Source organism: Haematobia irritans, chromosome 2 (genome assembly GCF_050003625.1).
Source record: "Haematobia irritans isolate KBUSLIRL chromosome 2, ASM5000362v1, whole genome shotgun sequence".
In the NCBI taxonomy this organism is placed as follows: Eukaryota; Metazoa; Arthropoda; class Insecta; order Diptera; family Muscidae; genus Haematobia; species Haematobia irritans.
The window spans coordinates 229182-254154 of record NC_134398.1 but is presented as its reverse complement, the minus strand read 5'-3'; the positions used below and the strand labels follow the sequence as shown (position 1 = coordinate 254154).

At 34.6% G+C, this 24973-nt stretch overlaps 1 protein-coding gene and 2 long non-coding RNA genes across 5 annotated transcripts in view; all 3 read right to left on the bottom strand.

Annotated features, from left to right (window-relative positions):
* The window catches only part of LOC142223159 (uncharacterized), a 106010-nt gene that overhangs the window by 52235 nt on the left and 28802 nt on the right, over positions 1-24973 (bottom strand). For all 3 annotated transcript variants that reach the window (XM_075292997.1, XM_075292995.1, XM_075292994.1), the window contains exon 2: positions 16432-16459. The gene's annotated coding sequence lies outside the window, so the exon portion shown is untranslated. The remainder of the gene's footprint in view (positions 1-16431; positions 16460-24973) is intronic.
* Positions 19215-19685, bottom strand: LOC142223832 (uncharacterized). Its single transcript, XR_012718920.1, has 2 exons — positions 19473-19685; positions 19215-19410 (listed from the first exon to the last, which is right to left on the bottom strand). It is a non-coding gene; the product is annotated as an uncharacterized LOC142223832 (long non-coding RNA).
* On the bottom strand, positions 21999-22499 carry LOC142223013 (uncharacterized). Its single transcript, XR_012718485.1, has 3 exons — positions 22440-22499; positions 22257-22380; positions 21999-22194 (listed from the first exon to the last, which is right to left on the bottom strand). It is a non-coding gene; the product is annotated as an uncharacterized LOC142223013 (long non-coding RNA).

Below are 24973 nucleotides of genomic sequence, written 5' to 3'. Positions count from 1 at the left end.
TACTTGCTCTATAAACTGTGTACATCCGTATATAGACAAATATCAAAAAAGTTAACTCACTTCTTGTTCACTGCGTATCGTATTATGCATGTTTCTTTCGCAATAGTTCTCCAGAGATGTTACATGTAAGACCCCAACTTTGTTTTGTGGGTGATTTGAGAGTGTTCGTCGTGTACGATTAGGGAGCATCATCCGATGCGTAATCAATGCCATTTTTCAAAACTCCCTTGAATCTATAATCATATGTCAAAATAATAAGGTATCTACAGTGCCCTTTGTACCTGCTCACAATAACACAGCTATTCACTACCAAACTGTCACAGGAATAAAATTGAACTAATTTCAACAAAACGGAAGTTACCCTAGGAAATACCAAACACATTAACGGCATTGTCAATAACAATGCGTGCTACCTTATGTTCCATCGTTATGTTATATCGTTAAATATTTGTTAATATTAAAGCTGAGCCAGCATACCCAACCACTAGGGCGACGACGAGCTTGTACGCGATTGCAGGAGGGCTCCTAATTACGCGTGTACGGATAACAAAACGAAACTGTTGGGAATAATAGAAAACTGATGCATTCATGCTTAATTCTAAAGTATGAATTCGTATATGACTTGGGCAATCAAGAAATAGTTGAGATGCGGAAGAAGTAAGGTCAGTAGCCTATAAGAATTCATCTTTGTAGCAAACGAAATTTACCATTATTACAAATGGTATGGTATCGGGAAAAATTTAGACTATTTTCATGCAAACAAAAAAATAATGTGACTCGTAATTTATAATAAGTTTTTATGTACAATATAGTCCAACACTTTCATTTATTTTTTCAAATTTAGGTGGAAACCTAAATTAACACATTAATCACGAACTTCTGAATAGTTCGATATGATTTTATGATTTTATTAGCCAACTAGAATTGACCGACCGTAATGTGCTGACCACCCATGCAGGCATACATCTTTCGTTGCATGGGTGGTCGACTGAGCGTCAATCGTCGTGATACAATTAAAAATTTAATTGAAATTTTCTAATGAAATCAATTAATGTTTTAATCAAGTATTTTTTTATGCCCAATTAAAACTGTGATTGATACTATCATTTTCGTTATAGAAGACATTTCAATTAAAAAATTAATTGGATCAATTAATTTCGTGATTGATTTTTGTATGTGTAGTTGAAATCTAAAATAAAATTAAGGATGAAGTAATTAAGTATGCACAGTTTTGCATAAAGGTCGTCCTTCATTGAAAAAAAATGGTTGTTGATTTTGAAGAATAAGAACAATAAAGCAATTGCCGCTGATAATCATTGGAATATGTTCTTCAAAATCCCCGTGTGGAGCTCTTGACACATAAATGGGATGACTAATGCTTAAACGGATGAAAAGTAATGTTTTTTGTATGTTTCGGTGTAAAAGTTTTATGTTTCGAACTAAAATTTTTAGCACATTAGTTTTACAATCATAAAGTATTATAACATGTTTAGGACCATATATGTTCATATGTTAGAACATATTATGTTTGGAACATTAAATTTTCTTAAATATGTCGCTGGATGCAAACATATATCAGTTTAGAAATGTATTACAAAAACAAGTATATACGGCCGTAAGTTCGGCCAGGCCGAATCTTAAATACCCACCACCATGAATCAAATATTAGGGTTTCCTTTGAAATTTCATTGGGGCTTGCGGACAAATCAAGCAGGCGATAAATTTAAAGATTTTACCTATGAAGACTATATCAGATTCTGGATTTGTAAGAACCATTTCTGTTTTAGAGGAATCATTAACATCTCTTGTAAGTGTGCAAGAAAATTATAAAATAACGTCTTGATTTGAAATCTTAAATCTGTAGATTTTCACCCGAGAAGTAAAATCTGGAAATTTTACATTGAGTTTCAAGCAATTTTCATGATCGGTGCGCCTTCTATACCCTCAAGAAGTGAAATTTCAGGCAAATCGGATAAAAACTAGGTTTCTAGAAACCCAAGGAGTTAAATCGGGAAATCGTTCTTATGGGGGCTATACTAAAACACTGACCGATACTCACCATTTTCGGCGTATCTCTTTATGATCCAAAAATAATTCTAGATTTCGAATTTCATACAAATTGGATAAAAACTACGGTTTTTATAATCCCAAGAAATAAAATCGGGAGATCGATCATTATTGGGGATATACCAAAACATAAACCAATACACGCCCTTTTCGGCACACCCTTTATTGTCATAAAATACTTCTAGATTTCCAATTTCAGGCAAATTGGATAAAAACTACAGTTTATATAAGTCCAAGAAGTAAAATCGGGAGATTGGTCTATATGGGGGATATACCAAAACATGGACAGATACTCACCATTTTCGGCACACCTCTTTATGGTCCTAAAATACCTCCAGATTTCCCATTTCAGGCAAATTGGATAAAAACTTCGGATTCCAGAAGCCCAAGAAGTAAAATCGTGAAATCGGTCTATATGGGGGCTATACGAAAACATGGACCGATACTCACCATTTTCGGCACGCCTATTTATGGTCCTAAAATACCTCTAGATTTCCAATTTCAGGCAAATTGGATAAAAACTACGGTTTCTATAAGCCCAAGACCCCAAATCGGGAGGTCGGTTTATATGGGGACCATACCAAAACATTGGCACCATTTTTGGCACACCTGATCAAGAATATATATACTTTATAAAGGGTGATTCTTTTGAGGTTAGGATTTTCATGCATTAGTATTTGACAGATCACGTGGGATTTCAGACATGGTGTCAAAGAGAAAGATGCTCAGTATGCTTTGACATTTCATCATGAATAGACTTACTAACGAGCAACGCTTGCAAATCATTGAATTTTATTACCAAAATCAGTGTTCGGTTCGAAATGTGTTTCGCGCTTTACGTCCGATTTATGGTCTACATAATCGACCAAGTGAGCAAACAATTAATGCGATTGTGACCAAGTTTCGCACTCAGTTTACTTTATTGGACATTAAACCAACCACACGAATGCGTACAGTGCGTACAGAAGAGAATATTGCGTCTGTTTCTGAGAGTGTTGCTGAAGACCGTGAAATGTCGATTCGTCGCCGTTCGCAGCAATTGGGTTTGTGTTATTCGACCACATGGAAGATTTTACGCAAAGATCTTGGTGTAAAACCGTATAAAATACAGCTCGTGCAAGAACTGAAGCCGAACGATCTGCCACAACGTCGAATTTTCAGTGAATGGGCCCTAGAAAAGTTGGCAGAAAATCCGCTTTTTTATCGACAAATTTTGTTCAGCGATGAGGCTCATTTCTGGTTGAATGGCTACGTAAATAAGCAAAATTGCCACATTTGGAGTGAAGAGCAACCAGAAGCCGTTCAAGAACTGCCCATGCATCCCGAAAAATGCACTGTTTGGTGTGGTTTGTACGCTGGTGGAATCATTGGACCGTATTTTTTCAAAGATGCTGTTGGACGCAACGTTACGGTGAATGGCGATCGCTATCGTTCGATGCTAACAAACTTTTTGTTGCCAAAAATGGAAGAACTGAACTTGGTTGACATGTGGTTTCAACAAGATGGCGCTACATGCCACACAGCTCGCGATTCTATGGCCATTTTGAGGGAAAACTTCGGAGAACAATTCATCTCAAGAAATGGACCGGTAAGTTGGCCACCAAGATCATGCGATTTGACGCCTTTAGACTATTTTTTGTGGGGCTACGTCAAGTCTAAAGTCTACAGAAATAAGCCAGCAACTATTCCAGCTTTGGAAGACAACATTTCCGAAGAAATTCGGGCTATTCCGGCCGAAATGCTCGAAAAAGTTGCCCAAAATTGGACTTTCCGAATGGACCACCTAAGACGCAGCCGCGGTCAACATTTAAATGAAATTATCTTCAAAAAGTAAATGTCATGGACCAATCTAACGTTTCAAATAAAGAACCGATGAGATTTTGCAAATTTTATGCGTTTTTTTTTTTAAAAAGTTATCAAGCTCTTAACAAATCACCCTTTATAGTCGAAAATCGATATTTCGATCTGTTACAAACGGAATGACAAACTTATTATACCCCCGTCACCATTCTATGGTGGTGGGTATAATAAATGTTTAGAAACGTCAGAGAGTGAGAGCGAGAGCGAGAGAATAGAGGAAACGGGTAAAGATGCGACGGAGATAGATATCGAAGGATATGTATAACTGCAAGTTTAATTATGTTACACAAAATAAAAGGGTAGGCTACTGAGTAAACGTTTAAGACTGTTTACCGACCTACATATTTTGTATATAGATAAATGTTTGGAGTGTAATATTGAAACAAATCACAGACATATGTTCTATTTGTATTCCAACACAATTACATTTAAGGCATTTTGCTGCAAGCAAACAAATGCTTAAAAACTGCAGTAAACTATTTGGACCCTTAAACAAAGATTTATTTGAGGGTGTAATTTTTATAAGACATAATTTACAACCTAGCGGAGCTACAAATAAAACAAGTCCCAACGACCCGCCAATCGATGTACATCTTAAGTCCAAATACAAAGTGTATTAAATTATAGTTTTGCCTTTAAACGACTCCGTTAAAATCAGTTTAGAAAATAAGACAATTTAAGATAGTTTTTAGCAGAGTTTTATAAAAATGATAATGTTATTATTAGCAGAGTTTTTATACCCTCCACCATAGGATGTGGGTATATGTGATTAACTTTGTCATTCTGTTTGTAACACATCGAAATATTTTTCTCAGGCTCCATAAAGTATACTAATATATTCTGGGTCGTGGTGAAACACTTAGGTAGTCGATCTAGCGATGGTCGTCCGTTTGTTGAAATCACGCTAACTTTCGAATGAAACCAGCTATCGACATGAAACTTGGCACAAGTAGTTGTTATTGATGTAGGCCGGATAGTATTGCAAATGGTGCATATTGGACCACTTTTAGATATAGCCCCATATAAACCGACCCCCACAAAAAAATTGATCCATATCGGTCCATAATTATATATAGTCACCATATAAACCGATTCCCTCTGGGAGGAGTTCATCCGACCCGTTGAAATTTGGTGCGTAGTGTTAGTTTATGGCCCCTAACAACCACGAAAAATTGGTCTATATCGGTTTATAATAATATTTAGCCCCCATATAGGTTAGGTTAAAGTGGCAAAAACATTAACAGACTGCTTAAGTTAACGTTTTCCAGGTCCGCCAGTAATCTAAAGCTATATGCCCCTACAATTCGCTTACGCCTTAAGGTGGGTATTAAGTTCGAGTTTAGCCGCAAAAATCGCAATTTTTTCACGATTACTTTTCTTTAATAATCCATTTTAAGGAATACAAACTTTGTGAAAATTTGCTTTGGGCTTTTCCCCATCAAGTTATAATAACATTTGCAACAAATATGTATAATTTCATGCATTTTTCTTACTTATTTAGTTTTCACTTTAGCGATTTTAGCGGCTAAACTCTTTAAGGTGAGTATTAAGTTCGAGTTTAGCCGCTAAATCAGTAAAAAAAGTCATAAAATTATACATATTTATTGCAGATTTCATTATAACTTGATGGGGAATATCCCAAAGCAAATTTTCACAAAGTTTGTATTCCTTAAAATGCATTATTAAAGGAAAGTAATCGTGAAAAAATGACGATTTTAGCGGCTAAACTCGAACTTAATACCCACCTTTACACAAAATGCAGGACACTCACACAAGAGGTGTTTAATTGATTCCTTTTCCTCCGCATCATGACAGCTCATACAGCAGTCATTATACTTCGCACCAATAGTTTTTGCAAATTCGCCTATCAGGCAGCGACCCGTTATAGCAGATATCAGAAGTGATATCTGAAGTCTTGAGAACACTAGCATATCTAGTGTGCGGTTCAAGTTTAAATAGGGCCATATTTGCTTGGTGTCGTGCCAACCCTTGCAATTCTCCCATCGAACATTTGCCATCATGACAGCCTTCTCACGCAGTAAGAGCTTGCAGGTAGACAAAGACATACCAACAGATTCTAGTTCCCCTGGAATATTTAAGGTAGTTCCTAGCCTTGCTAACTCATATGTAAGGTAGTTCCTAGCCTTGCTAACTCATCTGCTTCGCAGTTCCCCGGATTGTTCCTATGGACAGGCACCCATATTAGGTGAATATTGTACTGCTCAGCCATCTCGTTGAGAGATGTGCGGCAGTCGATGGCCGTTTTCGAGTTAAGGAACACAGAGTCCAAGGATTTTATTGTAGGTTGACTGTCTGAGTATATATTAATGCCAACATTTTTTGGAACATTACTTCTCAGCATATTCGCCACCTCTCTTATTGCTAATATTTCAGCCTGAAAAACACTACGGTGATCCAGATCTTTAGTTCCAGATCTTTAGAATATATTCCGAAACCCATTTGTCCATCCAATTTGGAGCCCGGGGTCTGTGTACACCACGCCTCACTGTTGGGAATTAGAGTTTTAAACTTTTTGTCGAAAAGTGGTTTCGCCAGAGTGTAATCCACTACGTTAGGTACATCTGGCATTATTTTGAGGGCCGAACTGTGACCGTACATTTTTTCCGACCACAGCGATAGCTCGCGCAACCGCACAGCCGTTGTTGCAGCTGACTGTTTGGCCAAAATGTCTAAAGGCAATAGATGCAGCATGACATTAAGGGAATCTTTTCCTGTCTTACTGAATGCGCCTGAGATACACAAGCACGCCATACGCTGAACTTTATCTAAACCTGTCGGTTGCTGAACTGCCGGTCTAACCACTGCCGTGTATAGCCAATGTACAATTTTCGGTTGTAGTCCCCACTTTTTATACCCTCCACCATAGGATGGGGGTATATTAACTTTGTCATTCCGTTTGTAACACATCGAAATATTGCTCTAAGACCCCATAAAGTATATATATTCTGGGTCGTGGTGAAATTCTGAGTCGATCTAAGCATGTCCGTCCGTCCGTCCGTCTGTCTGTCCGTCTGTCCGGCTGTCCGTCCGTCTGTGGAAATCACGCTAACTTCCGATCGAAACAAGCTATCGACTTGAAACTTGGCACAAGTAGTTGTTATTGATGTAGGTCGGATGGTATTGAAAATCGGCCATATCGGACCACGTTTACGTATAGCCCCCATATAAACCGATCCCCAAATTTGGCTTGGGGAGCCTCCCGGAGCAGCAAAATTCATCCGATCCGGTTGAAATTTGGTACCTGGTGTAAGTATACGGCCTCTAACAACCATGCAAAAATTGGTCCATATCGGTCCATAATTATATATAGCTCCCATATAAACCGATCCCCAGATTTGACCTCCGGAGCCTCTTGGAGGAGCAAAATTCATCCGATCCGGTTGAAATTTAGTACGTGGTCTTAGTATACGGTCTCTAACACCCATGCAAAAATTGGTCCATGTCGGTCCATAATTATATAGCCCCCATATAAACCGATCCCCAGATTTGACCTCCGGAGCCTCTTGGAGGGGAAAAATTCATCCGATCCGGTTGAAATGTGGTACCTGATGTTAGTATACGGTCTCTAACAACCATGCAAAAATTGGTCCATATCGGTCCATAATTATATATAGCCCCCATATAAACCGATCCCCAGATTTGACCTCCGGAGCCTCTTGGAGGGGCAAAAATCATCCGATCCTGTTGAAATTTGGTACCTGATGTTAGTATACGGCCTCTAACAACCATGCAAAAATTGGTCCATATCGGTTCATAATTATATATAGCTCCCATATAAACCGATCCCCAGATTTGACCTCAGGAGCCTCTTGGAGGAGCGAAATTCATCCGATCCAGTTGAAATTTGGTACATGGTGTTAGTATATGGTATCTAACAACCATGCAAAAATTGGTCCATATTGGTCCATAATTATATATAGCAAAAGTCATCCGATGCGGTTGAAATTTGGTACATTTTGTCAATATATGGCCTCTAACAGCCATGTAAAAATTGGTCAATATCGGTCTTTAGTTATATATAGCCGATGACTTATTACACAAAAATTGGTCCATATCGCCAAAAATAATCTACCAAAACTTTATTTCCATAGAAAATTTTGTCAAATTTTATTACTATAGAAAGTTGTGTCAAAATTTCATTTCTATAGAAAGTTTTGTCAAACGTTTATTTCTATAGAAATGTTTGTCAAAATTTTATTTCCATAGAAAGTTTTGTCAAAATTTTATTTTTATAGAAAATTTTGAAAAAAATTTATTTCTGTAGAAAATTTTGTCAACGTTTTATTTCTATACAAAATTTTGTCAACATTTTACTTCCATAGAAAATTTTGTCAACATTTTATTTCTATAGAAAATTTTGTCAAATTTTTATTTCTATAGAAAATTTTGTCAAAATTTTATTTCTATAGAAAATTTTGTCAAGTTTTCATTTCTATAGAAAATTTTGTCAAACTATATTATATACGTATTTAATCGGCCTTTTTTGTTTAATATATACCCCGTATGGGCTAACTTACAATTTAGAAGACAGAGTTAAAAAGTTTTACGATACCTTGCCATCGGCAAGTGTTATCGCAACCCAAGTAATTCGATTGTGGATGACAGCCTTTAGTAGAAGTTCCTACGCAATCCATGGTGGAGGGTACATAAGATTCGGCCTGGCCGAACTTACGGCCTTATATACTTGTTTCCTATTGCCTTTTTGCACGAGTACAAAGCTACCGTGGCTTTTCTCGTTTTCTCTTCAATATTAAGTTCAGCTTCCTGTCATGACTAACACCAAGGTATTTTGCACACTCACTAAAGGGAATTTCAATACCCTCTAAGGATATACCGGCTTAACCGTGGTAGTTTTGCGATCTTTGCAGTACATGACTAATTCTGTCTTTGCAGGATTTACTCCAAGACTAGCCTCTTTCGCCCATTTCTCAGTCATCCGGCGAGCTCTCTGTATAACATCTCTGATTGTGGATGTGGATAGAGCCACATCGTCTGCGTATGCCACCACCTTTATCCTTTCTTTTTCTAGGGAAACCAGAAGGTTATTTATAGCAACATTCCAAAGAAGAGGCGATAGAACTCCTCCTTGGGGAGTGCCTCTGTTCACATACATTTGTATGTTTGCTTGTCCTAGTGTGGCCGAAATACGTCTCCTCATTAGCAGTTCGTCTAGCAGCCTAAGTATACCTGGATCAACATTAAGAGTTGCCAGTCCAGTTAATATAGAGCTCGGATTGGCGTTATTGAATGCCCCCTCGATGTCTAGAAACGCCACGATTCATTGTATTGACAAATAGTATTCATTGACAAAAAGTGAGCTTTCAATAAAGCTGACTAGTTCATGCAAAGCGGTCTCAGTAGACCTGTCCTTCGAGTATGCATGTTGTCGTTTTGAGAGCAAACTTGAATCGACGCTAGTTCTAAGATAAATGTCTATCATCCTCTCCAGAGTCTTAAGTAGGAATGAGGATAAGCTGATTGGTCGGAAATCCTTCGCACTCGAATGAGAGGCTTTTCCCGCTTTAGGTATGAAAACGACTTTTGTTTCCCTCCACTTTTCTGGAATATATGCTAAGTTTATACATCCTTTATATATCACCGCAAACCGGGGGATAATTCTTTCAGTCACTGCTAATTCCATCAGACCCCCGGAATGGCCCAAAGCTATTTAACGTCCATTTTATTCTAAATTCCGATACAATTTCCTTGATAGGAAATGACCGCTGAGCCACTGTGCACCGCCAGAACATGGTTCAACCGTCTGATTTCCAGGAAAATGTGTGTCCAATAGTACCTCCAGGTTCACCTCACTGGACATTGTCCAATTGCCCTCCGATGTGGAGTTAGTGGATGCTCATAAGCGTAGGAAGGCCTCTGGGGAGGGGGCTTAGACCCCCCAGAAAAAATTTAGCCCCCCCCCAGAATTTGAAAACCTATTTACGATTTTACATTTTTATAAAAATTAAACAAGTATATACAACCGCACAAAGTTCCGCTAAAGACTTTCATGCACAATCGAATTACTTGGGTTGTGGTAGCAGTTGGCGATGGAAATGTTTGAAGTCTGATATTTATGAAATAGAGCTGTGATTGAACTTATGGTTTAGTTGAATAACTAACAGCCTGTTTCTGTATGTCGAATGAGTTCAATCGATCGACTGAAATGCATAGAAACAGCTGTTTTTTGGTTGTAAATTCAGCTGTTTGTTTCCATTTTAGTCGATCCACAGAGCTCATTCCACATACATAAACAGGCTGTAAAGCTTTCTTTCATAAAGTAATATCTTAATAATGCTGCAAAAAAGCGTCGCCAAAAAAGAAGTGAAAATGTTCTTTTTGGGTCCGGAAGTGGTGCAAAATTGGCGGAAAAGCGATGTAATAGGAACTCGTCATAGAACGAATGTCCGCCGTTTCAACAGCCGTTGCAATAAATTTGCATCACTTCTTACGGTGTGATCCATATCGTTGTGTGATATTTTCCCAAATAAATAATTTTTATTTATTCGTTTTTTTTTTTGATTTTTGGTCGAACTTTTGTTAGAATTATATAAATATTTATAAAGACCTCGAGCTTCAAGAAACATTAAATTATAAAAATTTTTATATTTTTTATGATTTTTAATGCATTCTAACGCTTGTTTGAATATTTTCAAAAATTATCGATTTTTCTATAATGTATTTAGCATTTTTGTGGCAAAATTTGAATAATTTGTACCATTTTATTTATTTTTACTCTTTTTTTTTAACTATTTAAAAAAAGAAAACAAAAAATTAAAATATGAAAAAAACTGAAGTAAAAAACTTCCTGTGTAGTTAATATAATTAACTTCTTTGTGAGTACATTTTTGGAAGTGCTTCTAAAGTTGTGCCTTTAAAACAAATCCCAATTTTTTTGCTGGGAAAAGTGTGGAACTACTTTTAGTTGCTTTATTATATATTATTTCGATGTCTATTTTTGTATTCTTTTTTATGAAATAAAACAATAATTGAACCTATAAGTTCAGTCTATAAATTTTTAGCTAGGGGGGCTATAGCCCCCCCTAGGAAAATTGTCTAGCTACGCTAATGTGGATGCTAGTACCTTCCGTAGTCTGGAAGCCTCGGACGTATTCTCAATACTGCTGCAGTAAACATTCCAAGAGTTATGCTGAGCCTTTCTCAGTTCTCGCTTGTATCCTCTTTTTGTAAGCGTCCCAATCCTCAGGAGCTCTGGTGGACTTTGCTTTGTTAAAGAGCTGCCTGCAGGATTTCCTCATATTACTTAACTCCGTAGACCACCATGGTGGTCGATTTTTCCCCCTTGGCTTCCCTCTAGGGCATGAAGCTTTCAGTGAGATGTTGAAGGCCTTAGTAATCCTCTCCACTGCGTGTTCGATATCTTGCACAGTGCTCATATTTGTCTCTTGTATTTCCGGTATCATCATATCGAACGATTCTCTATACCTATTCCAATCAGCTTTCCTAATATTTGGTGGAAATATGGTCTTTGAAGTACGAACAGCCAATCTGAAACTGATGTAGCGATGATCTGAGAAGCTATGTTCCCTCAAAAATTGCCACTCAGATATCTTATCATTATCATCTCTAGACTGGCTACGACAGTGTCTGCATTGCTCAATGAAGGAAGCAGAAACAAGTTTAGTTCGTTTTTAGCAATTATGCTCGACTTATATCTTTACCGGTATTATGCAAAAGTTTGAAACCCGGCGTGCTTAATTCACAGATCTTGTTCTTATATAAGTACGGTTCTTGAATAAGAACTATATCTATGTCTCCTTTCATCAGGAGAACTTTTAAGGCAGCACAAGCGGCCTTACAGTGGTGAAGATTTATCTGGAGGAACCGTAGAACCATCCAAATTTTCAACCACCGTCACATCAGCCGTTTCAATTGAGTCATCAAGGGCTTCCTCTTCACAGATCTCGGTGACTCGCAACAACCCGCGGTTCAGCTTTGGCGAGGTTTGAGCCTGTAGGGACTTCCCGCATACGATGTTCGTCAATGTCTGCAGTTTTTATGTCTCCTTCGGCTTCGCAAGATTTTTCTTCTTCTGACTCTTTTCGGAATTCTTTGGCTGATCGCTTTTGTATATCTTCATATGAATATCATGAAAGCCATAACTTACACGTCCTTGGGTCTGGGCTAGATGTGGCAGCGACTCAATGTTCAATATAAACACCGCATGTCGTCTTGGTCCATCCACCTCATCCGAACGACCAACCTTCCAATTGGCGATTGGAAGATCTGGGTTACATTCCTTTAGTCTGTTTAGTATTGACTCAGGATCATGAGGATTTGCAGGTATCCATGCATGTGCTCTAGGTTTAGCCGGTATGTCTTTTCTATCGACTAACTCCAAAGCGGCTCCTTCCCAAGCTACACCAATTAGCATCAAAGCAGTTTTAAATCAATCCATAGACCTCTGGTCCGCAAATGCTATTAACTTATATCGTCCTTGATACCATCCAGCATCTTTCCGTCGAGGACTTGGTCCGGGAAACTTTTTTCGCAACTCTGAGTAGACACCAGACATCGCGTTCTCAATTTCCCCCCATTTTTGTTTTGAAACCATACCGTCCAATGCTCCTTTATTAATGATAGTCATCACAAGGCTGTCTTTTGCAACTGAGGCAAACGATCTTTGATCCCGTTTAGAGGATGGCAGTTCATCCGGTGATCGCTCCCTTTGCCAGCTTCAAGAATTCCTTGAGCCCATTTTAAGGAATCACTTTGCTTAGCCGACAACGTGCTTGGGTTGGCAGATCCTAATTTCTTTAGGATAAACAAAGCATTTCTGCGCTCTTTGAATCTCTTTTGTGAGGGATTACCTCCTTTTGATGTCGTTACCTTAGAAAAGGTTCGACTTGCCAAAGTGTCGCCACCTCTCGACCCGTCTACAGGTCGACTAATTGGGCTTGACTCTTGGTCACTGCCAAAATTTATAACTTCAGTCGATGCCTCCATATAAGTCGATTTGATTTGGTACATGGTGTTTATATGTTCTCTAATAACCATGCAAAAATTGGTCCATATCGGTCTATATTTATATTAGCCCCACGCACAAAATAATTGTTTTCAGATTCAATCACGAAATTAATTGATCCAATTAATTTTTTTATTGAAAAATCTTCTATCACGAAAATGATAGTGTCAATCAGAAAAAAGTGACCCCTTCTTTAAGTTAAAATAAACTCATTGTGAAAAAAGTTGAACTTCGTTCAGCGCCAAAGACATTTTTATTTATTAATGATAGTCATCACAAGGCTGTCTTTTGCAACTGAGGCAAACGATCTTTGATCCCGTTTAGAGGATGGCAGTTCATCCGGTGATCGCTCCCTTTTGCCAGCTTCAAGAATTCCTTGAGCCCATTTTAAGGAATCACTTTGCTTAGCCGACAACGTGCTTGGGTCGGCAGATCCTAATTTCTTTAGGATAAACAAAGCATTTCTGCGTTCTTTGAATCTCTTTCGTGAGGGATTACCTCCTTTTGATGTCGTTACCTTAGAAAAGGTTCGACTTGCCAAAGTGTCGCCATCTGTCGACCCGTCTACAGGTCGACTAATTGGGCCTGACTCTTGGTCACTGCCAAAATTTATAACTTCAGTCGATGCCTCCATATAAGTCGATTTGATATGATACATGGTGTTTATATGTTCTCTAATAACCATGCAAAAATTGGTCCATATCGGTCTATATTTATATTAGCCCCACGCACAAAATAATTGTTTTCAGATTCAATCACGAAATTAATTGATCCAATTAATTTTTTAATTGAAATGTCTTCTATCACGAAAATGATAGTGTCAATCAGAAAAAAGTGACCCCTTCTTTAAGTTGAAATAAGCTCATTGTGAAAAAAGTTGAACTTCGTATAGCGCCAAAGACATTTTTATTTGTTTGAACGATGTGATTTTCGTAGAAATTAGATAGAATACATTCCATATATTAGTTAACATTTTCCTATATTTATGTACCACTATACTACCGAATGAAAAAATTTAACTGAATTGAATTCATATATGGAATGATTTTATTGAACTTTTTTCATTCATTTGGACAAATCTTACATATTAGTGGTAAGCCTTTTACTTCAAAATTAGAACTGCTTATCTTCGTTTTTAAATACAATTTTAGTTTTTATATGATCAAGTTTTCTTCAATAAAAGATATGTTTTATTAATATATTGAATATATTTATTAAGAATCAACAGCATCGACTGGCCTTAAAATATTAGTTTCTTCACTATTTCCAATTTCCATGTAAGGTTATCAACTGTAAAACGCATTTTTTCTTCTTATTGTTCCTTCCACTTTTAATAAGTTGCTGCCTAACGATTTTGTCCTCCTTTTACAATTTCAATACCTACAAATATAAAAAATCATAAACCAATTTTTTTACAAAAGGTTAGCGTCATTGAATATTACCTGATAATTGAAGATTCCAAAATGAAGACCAATGAAGGGGTTGTTATTCTTCTGGTGTCTTCTTTCTTTATACACCATCACGAACATTGATAGACGTCTTGTTTTTTGTTTATGTTTAATAATTAAAAAAAAACGAAAAATTCCTCACTAATTTAATATAACAAATATTTTATAAATTTTATTTGTTATTTATTACATTATTTTTAACAATCTCTCCGTATACCATAACAACACGATTCCAACTAAAAAAACAACCCACGCGCAAACATATCGATTACATCAATGACAGGTATCGATTACAGGTAGATAAAAGAAATATAGGAAATTTTCCTATACACACTTTTTCTAACAAGTGTGTTTCCTTAAGTTTTAAAAGGATTGAATACTTCTTAGTACGTATGAACTAAAATATTTTTCTATGCCAAGTGTTATTCGTATGTATGATAAGCTTTCTATAATAAAGGAAGTCGGAATTATCATTTTATAAGAAATTTTACTAAATTTGAGGAAACTGGTTTTAGTTCGTTTTGTGTTTGTTTTTACGAATGCTTTGTTATCAGTGAATAAAATTTTCTTGTTCAGTAGTAAATTCTTATACCCAGCGAAGGAAACACTATTAGTAAAATTCCATGCCCTATTCTAGTTAATGAACTATTCCTAACTGCTTTCAGTTTAGGATTTTTTATTGAAACAAGTAAATTTTATTATTTCACACAAAAATTTAACTTAATGGAAATAAAATGGCTAAACTAAATTGATGAACATTTTTTCCTTTAGTTTCGAAGGCACTTTTTTCTGGGTGTAGGATAGAAACCATTAGATGGTCGTGAAAATCATTTACCTGTTGTTTCTAACCATTACATTTTTTTTACTTTTTTGCAGGCAAAAGAGTTTTTTATCGGTTACGTATAGATATGTCTACACTGAAGGAATAGTTTTCTTTTCGGAGGAACGAAATTTTAGACAAAGTTTTCTTTTGACGGTAAAAAATTTCTTTAAAAACAAATAAAAAAGACAGATTGCAACGCTTTTCACACTCTCTGTTTCACTAAAGCCAATTTAGCTTTATTTTAGTTCATGGAATTATTATGTTTGGAGAAAGTTTCCTTTACTCTAATATTTTTTTGCGTACGTTAGTTAAATGAACTAAAAAACGGGAAATATTATACGCAAATTAAGCATAAAGATTTACTAAATTCGTATTTATCTCAAAATAGTTCATTATTTCTTTAAATTTGTAAATTTTACTACAAATGCGTCCATCATGAACTTCCTATGTCAGTAAAGACATTCTTGCAATTTTGAACTCCAATTTTTTTCCTTCAAACTTCAAAATTTTCTTTACCAAGTGAAAAAATTATTGATGTTTCTTGAATTTGTCGAAAAATATTTACTTATGTTGATGATACAAGCGTTTTTAATACTGTTTAGTTAAAATTTTCTAAAAATATTCAAAATTTTCTAAAATTAACCGAAAGTATTCTTCCTGGTGTGTTCACTGTTTTTTTTTCAGTGTAAATTCGAGTTTATTTGCTCTTAAAGAAAATGAGGAGATATGCGAGTCCGAACGGCGTCTCACATTACGGTGAAACCACTTAAAGTAGTGTGAAACGCCCAGAAATGTCGGCAGCATTACTGAGAGAGGATAATCAACCACTGAAAAATTGTTCCGTCGAAACTGGTATTGAACCCATGACCCTTTGTTTGCAAGGCGGACATGCTAAATAATGTCTACAAATAGATTCTAATGAAAAAACGTTTGGTCAACGGTATCACAAATGTTTGTTTAGTTTTGCAGTAAAAAATAAGTTTTATTCCAAAATCACAGTGCATTTCATCCATTGATGAACCATCAATCACCCTAATCGGTGCAGTGTTCGATACTTGCTTTGACGGAAATAGTCCACCACATTGAGTTAAAGTTCATATTTGTAAACACAATACATAAAAGTTGATGTGGGCTTCGAAAAACAAGCATCATCGATAATACTTACAAAACTTTGCAATATCATGTATAAATATAACAATAGGTATTTTTGATTTTAATTCAATACTTACGTGGGAGAAAATGTTATATACGTGAAAACTGAAAATATAAAAAAAAAAATATTTAGTAAGATCAAACAATTTTGAAATTTTCATGAGAATAATACATGAGTCATATTGAAAATTGCCATATTATTTCCAAAAAAAGATTGTGTAAAATATAACCTCATTTCTATTTATGTTAATCATTCACTCATAGAAAAAAGTCTGCTAAAAACAGCAGTCGATGTCTGCTGTTATATTTTTGTACTTTAGGGCCAAATGAACAACAATTTATAAAATTTTTAGGTTATAATTTTTTCCCCAAAGCATATTTAAGAACCAAAAGTAGTTTTTGGTATATTTTTGCACTGTAATATATTCTTACAAGCTTCTAAATACGATCAGCAAACATTTTGTTTGTTTCAGCAGACTTTCTGCTGTTTTAGCATACTTTTCTGCTGTCCCTACTAACAAATTTCTTTGGGTGTTGATATGTTTTCACAAAAGTCTATACCTTCAAACAAAAATCGTATCTGTAACATATACCCTCAAATATATTCTGCTTCAAGCATATATTATTTATTTATTGAAAATATATTTTACAAATTAAATTTATAAAATACAAAAACAGAATAGCGCATGTTTCAAGCATATATATTTTCAGAATTTGTGCAAACATAGTATGTTTCACCCTAAGTATATCTGTTTTTAAGATAAATTCAATAATGTTTAGACTTAAACATTTCAAATTTTAGAGTTTGATGATACAAGCTCTTTTATCCACACAAATTGCTATACGTTTGCATCCAGAGACATTATATGTTCTAACATATTAACATACATATATGTCCCAAACATGTTACACTAGTTTACGAATATCATATATTTGCTTTTAAAAATAATGTACTAAAAATTTGAGTCCTAAACATATAATTTTTACACAGATACAAAAACGGAATATGTAAATTTATCGACAACGAAATTTCATTAACAAAAGCATTATACAATCATGTTTAACTTTTCTTGTGGTTAACTATTATGTTGTCATAAATTAACTGCACCCTTAACCCTTTCGACCCCGAATTTGTATAGGCATCGCTAAATTTTTTTTTTTTACTTTTTGGCGTCTATCCAAAATTTCGGGTCGCCACGCCCATTCGTTTAGGCGGTAGAGAATGTTGCCTGTGGGCAACTTTGGGCAATTGTGACTACAAACTATTTTGTTTTGTAATGATAGACGTATTACGTTTTATTGGATTTTTGTTAAGTTTTTTGTTATTTTACAGTAAATATATACTTACATGCGCGCGTGAGTGGAATTTCAATCACGCTCAAACACATTCACGAAGAAATATTTGTACTCACGCATGCCATGTGGGTAGGAATTCACGGTCACGAAATGAAAAGTCATACTCGCACACGCTCACACATGAACAATGTTTATGTCTCATGCTTTCGCACGATTCACGACAATTTTCGTAATTCACGACATATCTCGTAAGTCACGAATATTTTCGGAACACGACAATTTTCGTGGCTCAATAAAATTCTGGTAATCAACGAAATTTATCGTGACTCACGCTATTGAAATCTTAAGCGTGATTAAATATGTAAAGGTGATTAAAATCGGTGAGCTTGAATTTAATCGTGAACGTGAATTTGTTCGTGATTGTGACTTTTTGTGTCTGTTTTACCGTGAGTGCGAATTTTATCGTGAATATGAATTTTATTGTTAACGTGAATCTTGAGCGTGGGTTGGATCGTGAAAGTATATTTTTATCGGGAGCGTGATTTCGGAGAAAGTTTACTCACTCACAATCACGAACACAATTTGATTTTTACTCACGCGCCACACATTTTTCTTTAATCCCGTTCACGCACATTCACGAGGTTTCGTTTAAATTTCATTCACGAGATTTCGTTTAAATTTCATTCACGGCTTCGCGTGAATCACGCGTGACTCACGAAAATGTTTTGTTTTTTTTTGTTTTTAATCCATGTCAATTTAACTGGCGATGTAAAAAACCAAAGTATTATAAAGCGTCAATATTCGTGCTAATCCACTAGTATGTTGCCAAGAAGTGCCTTCCTCCCTTTTTACGATTCCTTCCAAATTCCCCACTGCACTGCAGATATGTTTTCCACATCATCGCCGCATTTCTCGTCACTGGGACATCCCAATTGAAGTTCAAAATTTTTTAAAAATCATTGTTTTTCAAACTTTTTTTCTCCAGGTCTTATGTTCAAAAATATGTAATTTTACTACCACAATTGCCCAAAGTTGCCCACAGGCAACTTTTCAATTTTAAAAATTTCCCATCTGTTGCTGTTTTGCAATTCTAAGATTTGACTTCCAGAAATATTTTATTTGATATGTACTACAATAGATTTAATAAAAACTTTCAACATTTTAGTTGTAATTTTTGAAAAAAGTCACATGTACACCCAGAAAAAAGTGACCCCTTCTTTAAGTTAAAATGAACTTACTGTGAAGAAAGTTGAACTTCGTATAGCGCCAAAGACATTTTTATTTGTTTGAACGATGTGATTTTCGTAGAAATTAGGTATAATGCATTCCATATATTAGTTAACATTTTCCTATATTTATTTACCACTATGCTACAGAATGAAAAAATTTAACTGATTTGAATGCATATATGGAATGAGTTTATTGAAATTTTTTCATTCATTTGGACAAATCTTACATATTTGTGGTAAAACTTTTACTTCATAATTAGAACTGCTTACCTTCGTTTTTAAATACAAAATTTTATTTATTTATATAAGCAATTTTATCTTCAATAAAAGACATGTTTTATTAATATATTGAATATATTTATTAAGAATCAACAGCATCGACTGGCCTTGAAATATTAGTTTATTATTCCACTATTTCCAATTTCCATGTAATGTCATCAACTGCAAAACGCATTTTTTCTTCTTCTTGTACCTTTCACTTATAATAAGTTGCTGCGTAACGATTTTGTCCTCCTTTTACAATGTCAATACCTACAAATATAAAAAATCATAAACCATTTTTGTTACAAAAGGTTAGCGTCACTGAAGATTACCTGATAATTGAAGATTCCAAAATGAAGACAAATGAAAGGGTTGTTATTCTGCTGGTGTTTTCTTTCTTTATACACCATCACGAACATTGATAGATTTATTTTCAAAAAACGAACATTTTTCTCACTAATTTAAAATAATAATTATTTTATATATTTTATTTGTTACTTATTATATTATTTTACCATATTATTTTTTAACAATCTCTCCGTATACCACAACAACGCGATTCCAACTAAAAAAAAAACAACCCACGCGCAAACATATCGATTACACCCACGCGCAAACACATCGATTACGATGACAGGTATCGATTACAGGTAGACAATAGAAATATAGGAAAATTTCCTATATTCTAACAAGTGTGTTTCCTTAAGATTTGAAAGGATTGAATACTTCTTAGTACGAATGAACTAAAATATTTTTCTATGCCAAGTGTTGTTCGTATGTATGAAAAACTTTCTATTATAAAGGAAGTCGCAATTATCATTTTATAAGAAATTTTACTAATTTTGAGGAAACTTGGTATTAGTTCGGATTTTATTTATTTTTACGAATGCTTTGTTATCGGTGAATAAAATTTTCTTGTGCAGTAGTAAATTCTTATACCCAGCGAAGAAAACAGTATTAGTAAAATTCCATGCCTTATTCTAGTTAATGAACTATTCCTAACTGCTTTCAGTTTAGGATTTTTTTACTGAAACAAGTAAATTTTATTATTTCTCACAAAAATTTACCTTAATGGAAATAAAATGGATAAACTATATTGATGAAGAATTTTTCCTTTAGTTTCGAAGGCACTTTTTTCTGGGTGTATAAAAACTTCTTTTTAAATTCGCAAATATTTTTTTCTTGAGGTACGTGCGTATTAATGAAAATTTTTTTGCTAATTGACAACCAAATTAGCTGATTCTTCATTCAACTTGAAGAAAACACTTGTAGCTTTCGATACCGTTACAGTTTTATGAACAAAAACAAAAACAACGCTGACAGTGAGTCTCAAAACACAAAAAGTTGCCCACAGGCAACTTTAGGGTCGAAAGGGTTAAAAAATCGCTTCTGTAAAAATATTCAGACATATGTTATATATTTTCAGAATTTGTTTAAACGAAAAATTGTTTGTTCTGTGTACGAGTGTACTGAATTTTTGTCTGCATAAAATTTTATACCCTCCACCAGAGATCAATTGTATACCCTCCACCGAGTAGCAAAACTTTTAAACGTCGAAAACGTCACATACTTGTATAAAACATAAAAAACGTAGTAAAAAAATACTTACAGAATTCTTAGATTTGATTTAAACTATTTTTTAATAATCCCTAATATGAAAACGGATTTAGTTACAACGTGCGGACGACCAACCACGGCGATTTAGATTTATATGTATGGCCGATTTTCATAGGGTTATGTGAAATCCAACTGGCAATAGTAGGCCAATACACACAGAGAAGGAATATGATCACCTCAAACAGATTTCAAGAGAAAAATGTTATTTTTGGACGGAGACCATGTAACATGTTTGTTTTCTCGCCAAATATAACATTCTTGCCGAAATCAGATATATAGTTTCCGAGAAAATAACATGATCACCATTCAAAAATAACATTTTGCTATTGAAACATGTTTGAGGGGATCATATTCCTTTTTTGCGTGTAACTACAATTGTACCTAAATTCGTTTTCAAATCCGAAAATTAATAAATAGATTTAAAGGACTATGACAACCCAATTAAATCGACAGCCTTTAGTAGAATTTTCTGCGTAATCCATGGTGGAGCGTACAAAAGATTCGGCCTTCCTCCTTCCTCCCTTTTTACGATTCCTTCCAAATTCCCCACTGCACTGCAGATATGTTTTCCACATCATCGCCGCATTTCTCGTCACTGGGACATCCCAATTGAAGTTCAAAATTTTTTAAAAATCATTGTTTTTCAAACTTTTTTTCTCCAGGTCTTATGTTCAAAAATATGTAATTTTACTACCACAATTGCCCAAAGTTGCCCACAGGCAACTTTTCAATTTTAAAAATTTCCCATCTGTTGCTGTTTTGCAATTCTAAGATTTGACTTCCAGAAATATTTTATTTGATATGTACTACAATAGATTTAATAAAAACTTTCAACATTTTAGTTGTAATTTTTGAAAAAAGTCACATGTACACCCAGAAAAAAGTGACCCCTTCTTTAAGTTAAAATGAACTTACTGTGAAGAAAGTTGAACTTCGTATAGCGCCAAAGACATTTTTATTTGTTTGAACGATGTGATTTTCGTAGAAATTAGGTATAATGCATTCCATATATTAGTTAACATTTTCCTATATTTATTTACCACTATGCTACAGAATGAAAAAATTTAACTGATTTGAATGCATATATGGAATGAGTTTATTGAAATTTTTTCATTCATTTGGACAAATCTTACATATTTGTGGTAAAACTTTTACTTCATAATTAGAACTGCTTACCTTCGTTTTTAAATACAAAATTTTATTTATTTATATAAGCAATTTTATCTTCAATAAAAGACATGTTTTATTAATATATTGAATATATTTATTAAGAATCAACAGCATCGACTGGCCTTGAAATATTAGTTTATTATTCCACTATTTCCAATTTCCATGTAATGTCATCAACTGCAAAACGCATTTTTTCTTCTTCTTGTACCTTTCACTTATAATAAGTTGCTGCGTAACGATTTTGTCCTCCTTTTACAATTTCAATACCTACAAATATAAAAAATCATAAACCATTTTTGTTACAAAAGGTTAGCGTCACTGAAGATTACCTGATAATTGAAGATTCCAAAATGAAGACAAATGAAAGGGTTGTTATTCTGCTGGTGTTTTCTTTCTTTATACACCATCACGAACATTGATAGATTTATTTTCAAAAAACGAACATTTTTCTCACTAATTTAAAATAATAATTATTTTATATATTTTATTTGTTACTTATTATATTATTTTACCATATTATTTTTTAACAATCTCTCCGTATACCACAACAACGCGATTCCAACTAAAAAAAAAACAACCCACGCGCAAACATATCGATTACACCCACGCGCAAACACATCGATTACGATGACAGGTATCGATTACAGGTAGACAATAGAAATATAGGAAAATTTCCTATATTCTAACAAGTGTGTTTCCTTAAGATTTGAAAGGATTGAATACTTCTTAGTACGAATGAACTAAAATATTTTTCTATGCCAAGTGTGGTTCGTATGTATGAAAAACTTTCTATTATAAAGGAAGTCGCAATTATCATTTTATAAGAAATTTTACTAATTTTGAGGAAACTTGGTATTAGTTCGGATTTTATTTATTTTTACGAATGCTTTGTTATCGGTGAATAAAATTTTCTTGTGCAGTAGTAAATTCTTATACCCAGCGAAGAAAACAGTATTAGTAAAATTCCATGCCTTATTCTAGTTAATGAACTATTCCTAACTGCTTTCAGTTTAGGATTTTTTTACTGAAACAAGTAAATTTTATTATTTCTCACAAAAATTTACCTTAATGGAAATAAAATGGATAAACTATATTGATGAAGAATTTTTCCTTTAGTTTCGAAGGCACTTTTTTCTGGGTGTATAAAAACTTCTTTTTAAATTCGCAAATATTTTTTTCTTGAGGTACGTGCGTATTAATGAAAATTTTTTTGCTAATTGACAACCAAATTAGCTGATTCTTCATTCAACTTGAAGAAAACACTTGTAGCTTTCGATACCGTTACAGTTTTATGAACAAAAACAAAAACAACGCTGACAGTGAGTCTCAAAACACAAAACGTTGCCCACAGGCAACTTTAGGGTCGAAAGGGTTAAAAAATCGCTTCTGTAAAAATATTCAGACATATGTTATATATTTTCAGAATTTGTTTAAACGAAAAATTGTTTGTTCTGTGTACGAGTGTACTGAATTTTTGTCTGCATAAAATTTTATACCCTCCACCAGAGATCAATTGTATACCCTCCACCGAGTAGCAAAACTTTTAAACGTCGAAAACGTCACATACTTGTATAAAACATAAAAAACGTAGTAAAAAAATACTTACAGAATTCTTAGATTTGATTTAAACTATTTTTTAATAATCCCTAATATGAAAACGGATTTAGTTACAACGTGCGGACGACCAACCACGGCGATTTAGATTTATATGTATGGCCGATTTTCATAGGGTTATGTGAAATCCAACTGGCAATAGTAGGCCAATACACACAGAGAAGGAATATGATCACCTCAAACAGATTTCAAGAGAAAAATGTTATTTTTGGACGGAGACCATGTAACATGTTTGTTTTCTCGCCAAATATAACATTCTTGCCGAAATCAGATATATAGTTTCCGAGAAAATAACATGATCACCATTCAAAAATAACATTTTGCTATTGAAACATGTTTGAGGGGATCATATTCCTTTTTTGCGTGTAACTACAATTGTACCTAAATTCGTTTTCAAATCCGAAAATTAATAAATAGATTTAAAGGACTATGACAACCTAATTAAATCGACAGCCTTTAGTAGAATTTTCTGCGTAATCCATGGTGGAGCGTACAAAAGATTCGGCATGGCCGAACTCAGGCCGTATATACTTGTTAATAAATGTTTTTGTAAATATATTAATATCGATAATTGCATTTAGAACTTAAATCTGCTAATAATTTTACGAATTGTTGTACGCTGCACCATTGGTTTACAATTTATAACAGCAGACACCGACTGCTGCTTTTTGAAGACTCGTTTCTATGTGTGCATTGTTAATTGCACATGTTCAATTAACAATACACACATTGAAAAGTTTATTATAAATAAGAGCTTATATATTATCTGAAGCTGCAAAACTCGACCACCCGAGTTGGGGTATGAAGACTACCCTTGAAAAGAATGCATTCAAACATGTCGTAAGAATATAGTTATTTGAAATAATTTTTGAATTTGTTCTGGATAACTGTTCAGGTTTTGTTTGTCTGTTTAAAGGGGTACTATGTTCGTTTTTCGAGCTGAAAATGTTTTTTCTGTGGAAATTCTACGCACTCAATGCTTTAATTCAATTTCCATCCAAATTTTGGAAAAATATTATCAAAATTATGAGTCGTCAAATATTTTTATACCCTCCACCATAGGATGGGGGTATATTAACTTTGTCATTCCGTTTGTAACACATCGAAATATTGCTCTAAGACCCCATAAAGTATATATATTCTGGGTCGTGGTGAAATTCTGAGTCGATCTAAGCATGTCCGTCCGTCCGTCCGTCTGTCTGTCCGTCTGTCCGGCTGTCCGTCCGTCTGTGGAAATCACGCTAACTTCCGATCGAAACAAGCTATCGACTTGAAACTTGGCACAAGTAGTTGTTATTGATGTAGGTCGGATGGTATTGAAAATCGGCCATATCGGACCACGTTTACGTATAGCCCCCATATAAACCGATCCCCAAATTTGGCTTGGGGAGCCTCCCGGAGCAGCAAAATTCATCCGATCCGGTTGAAATTT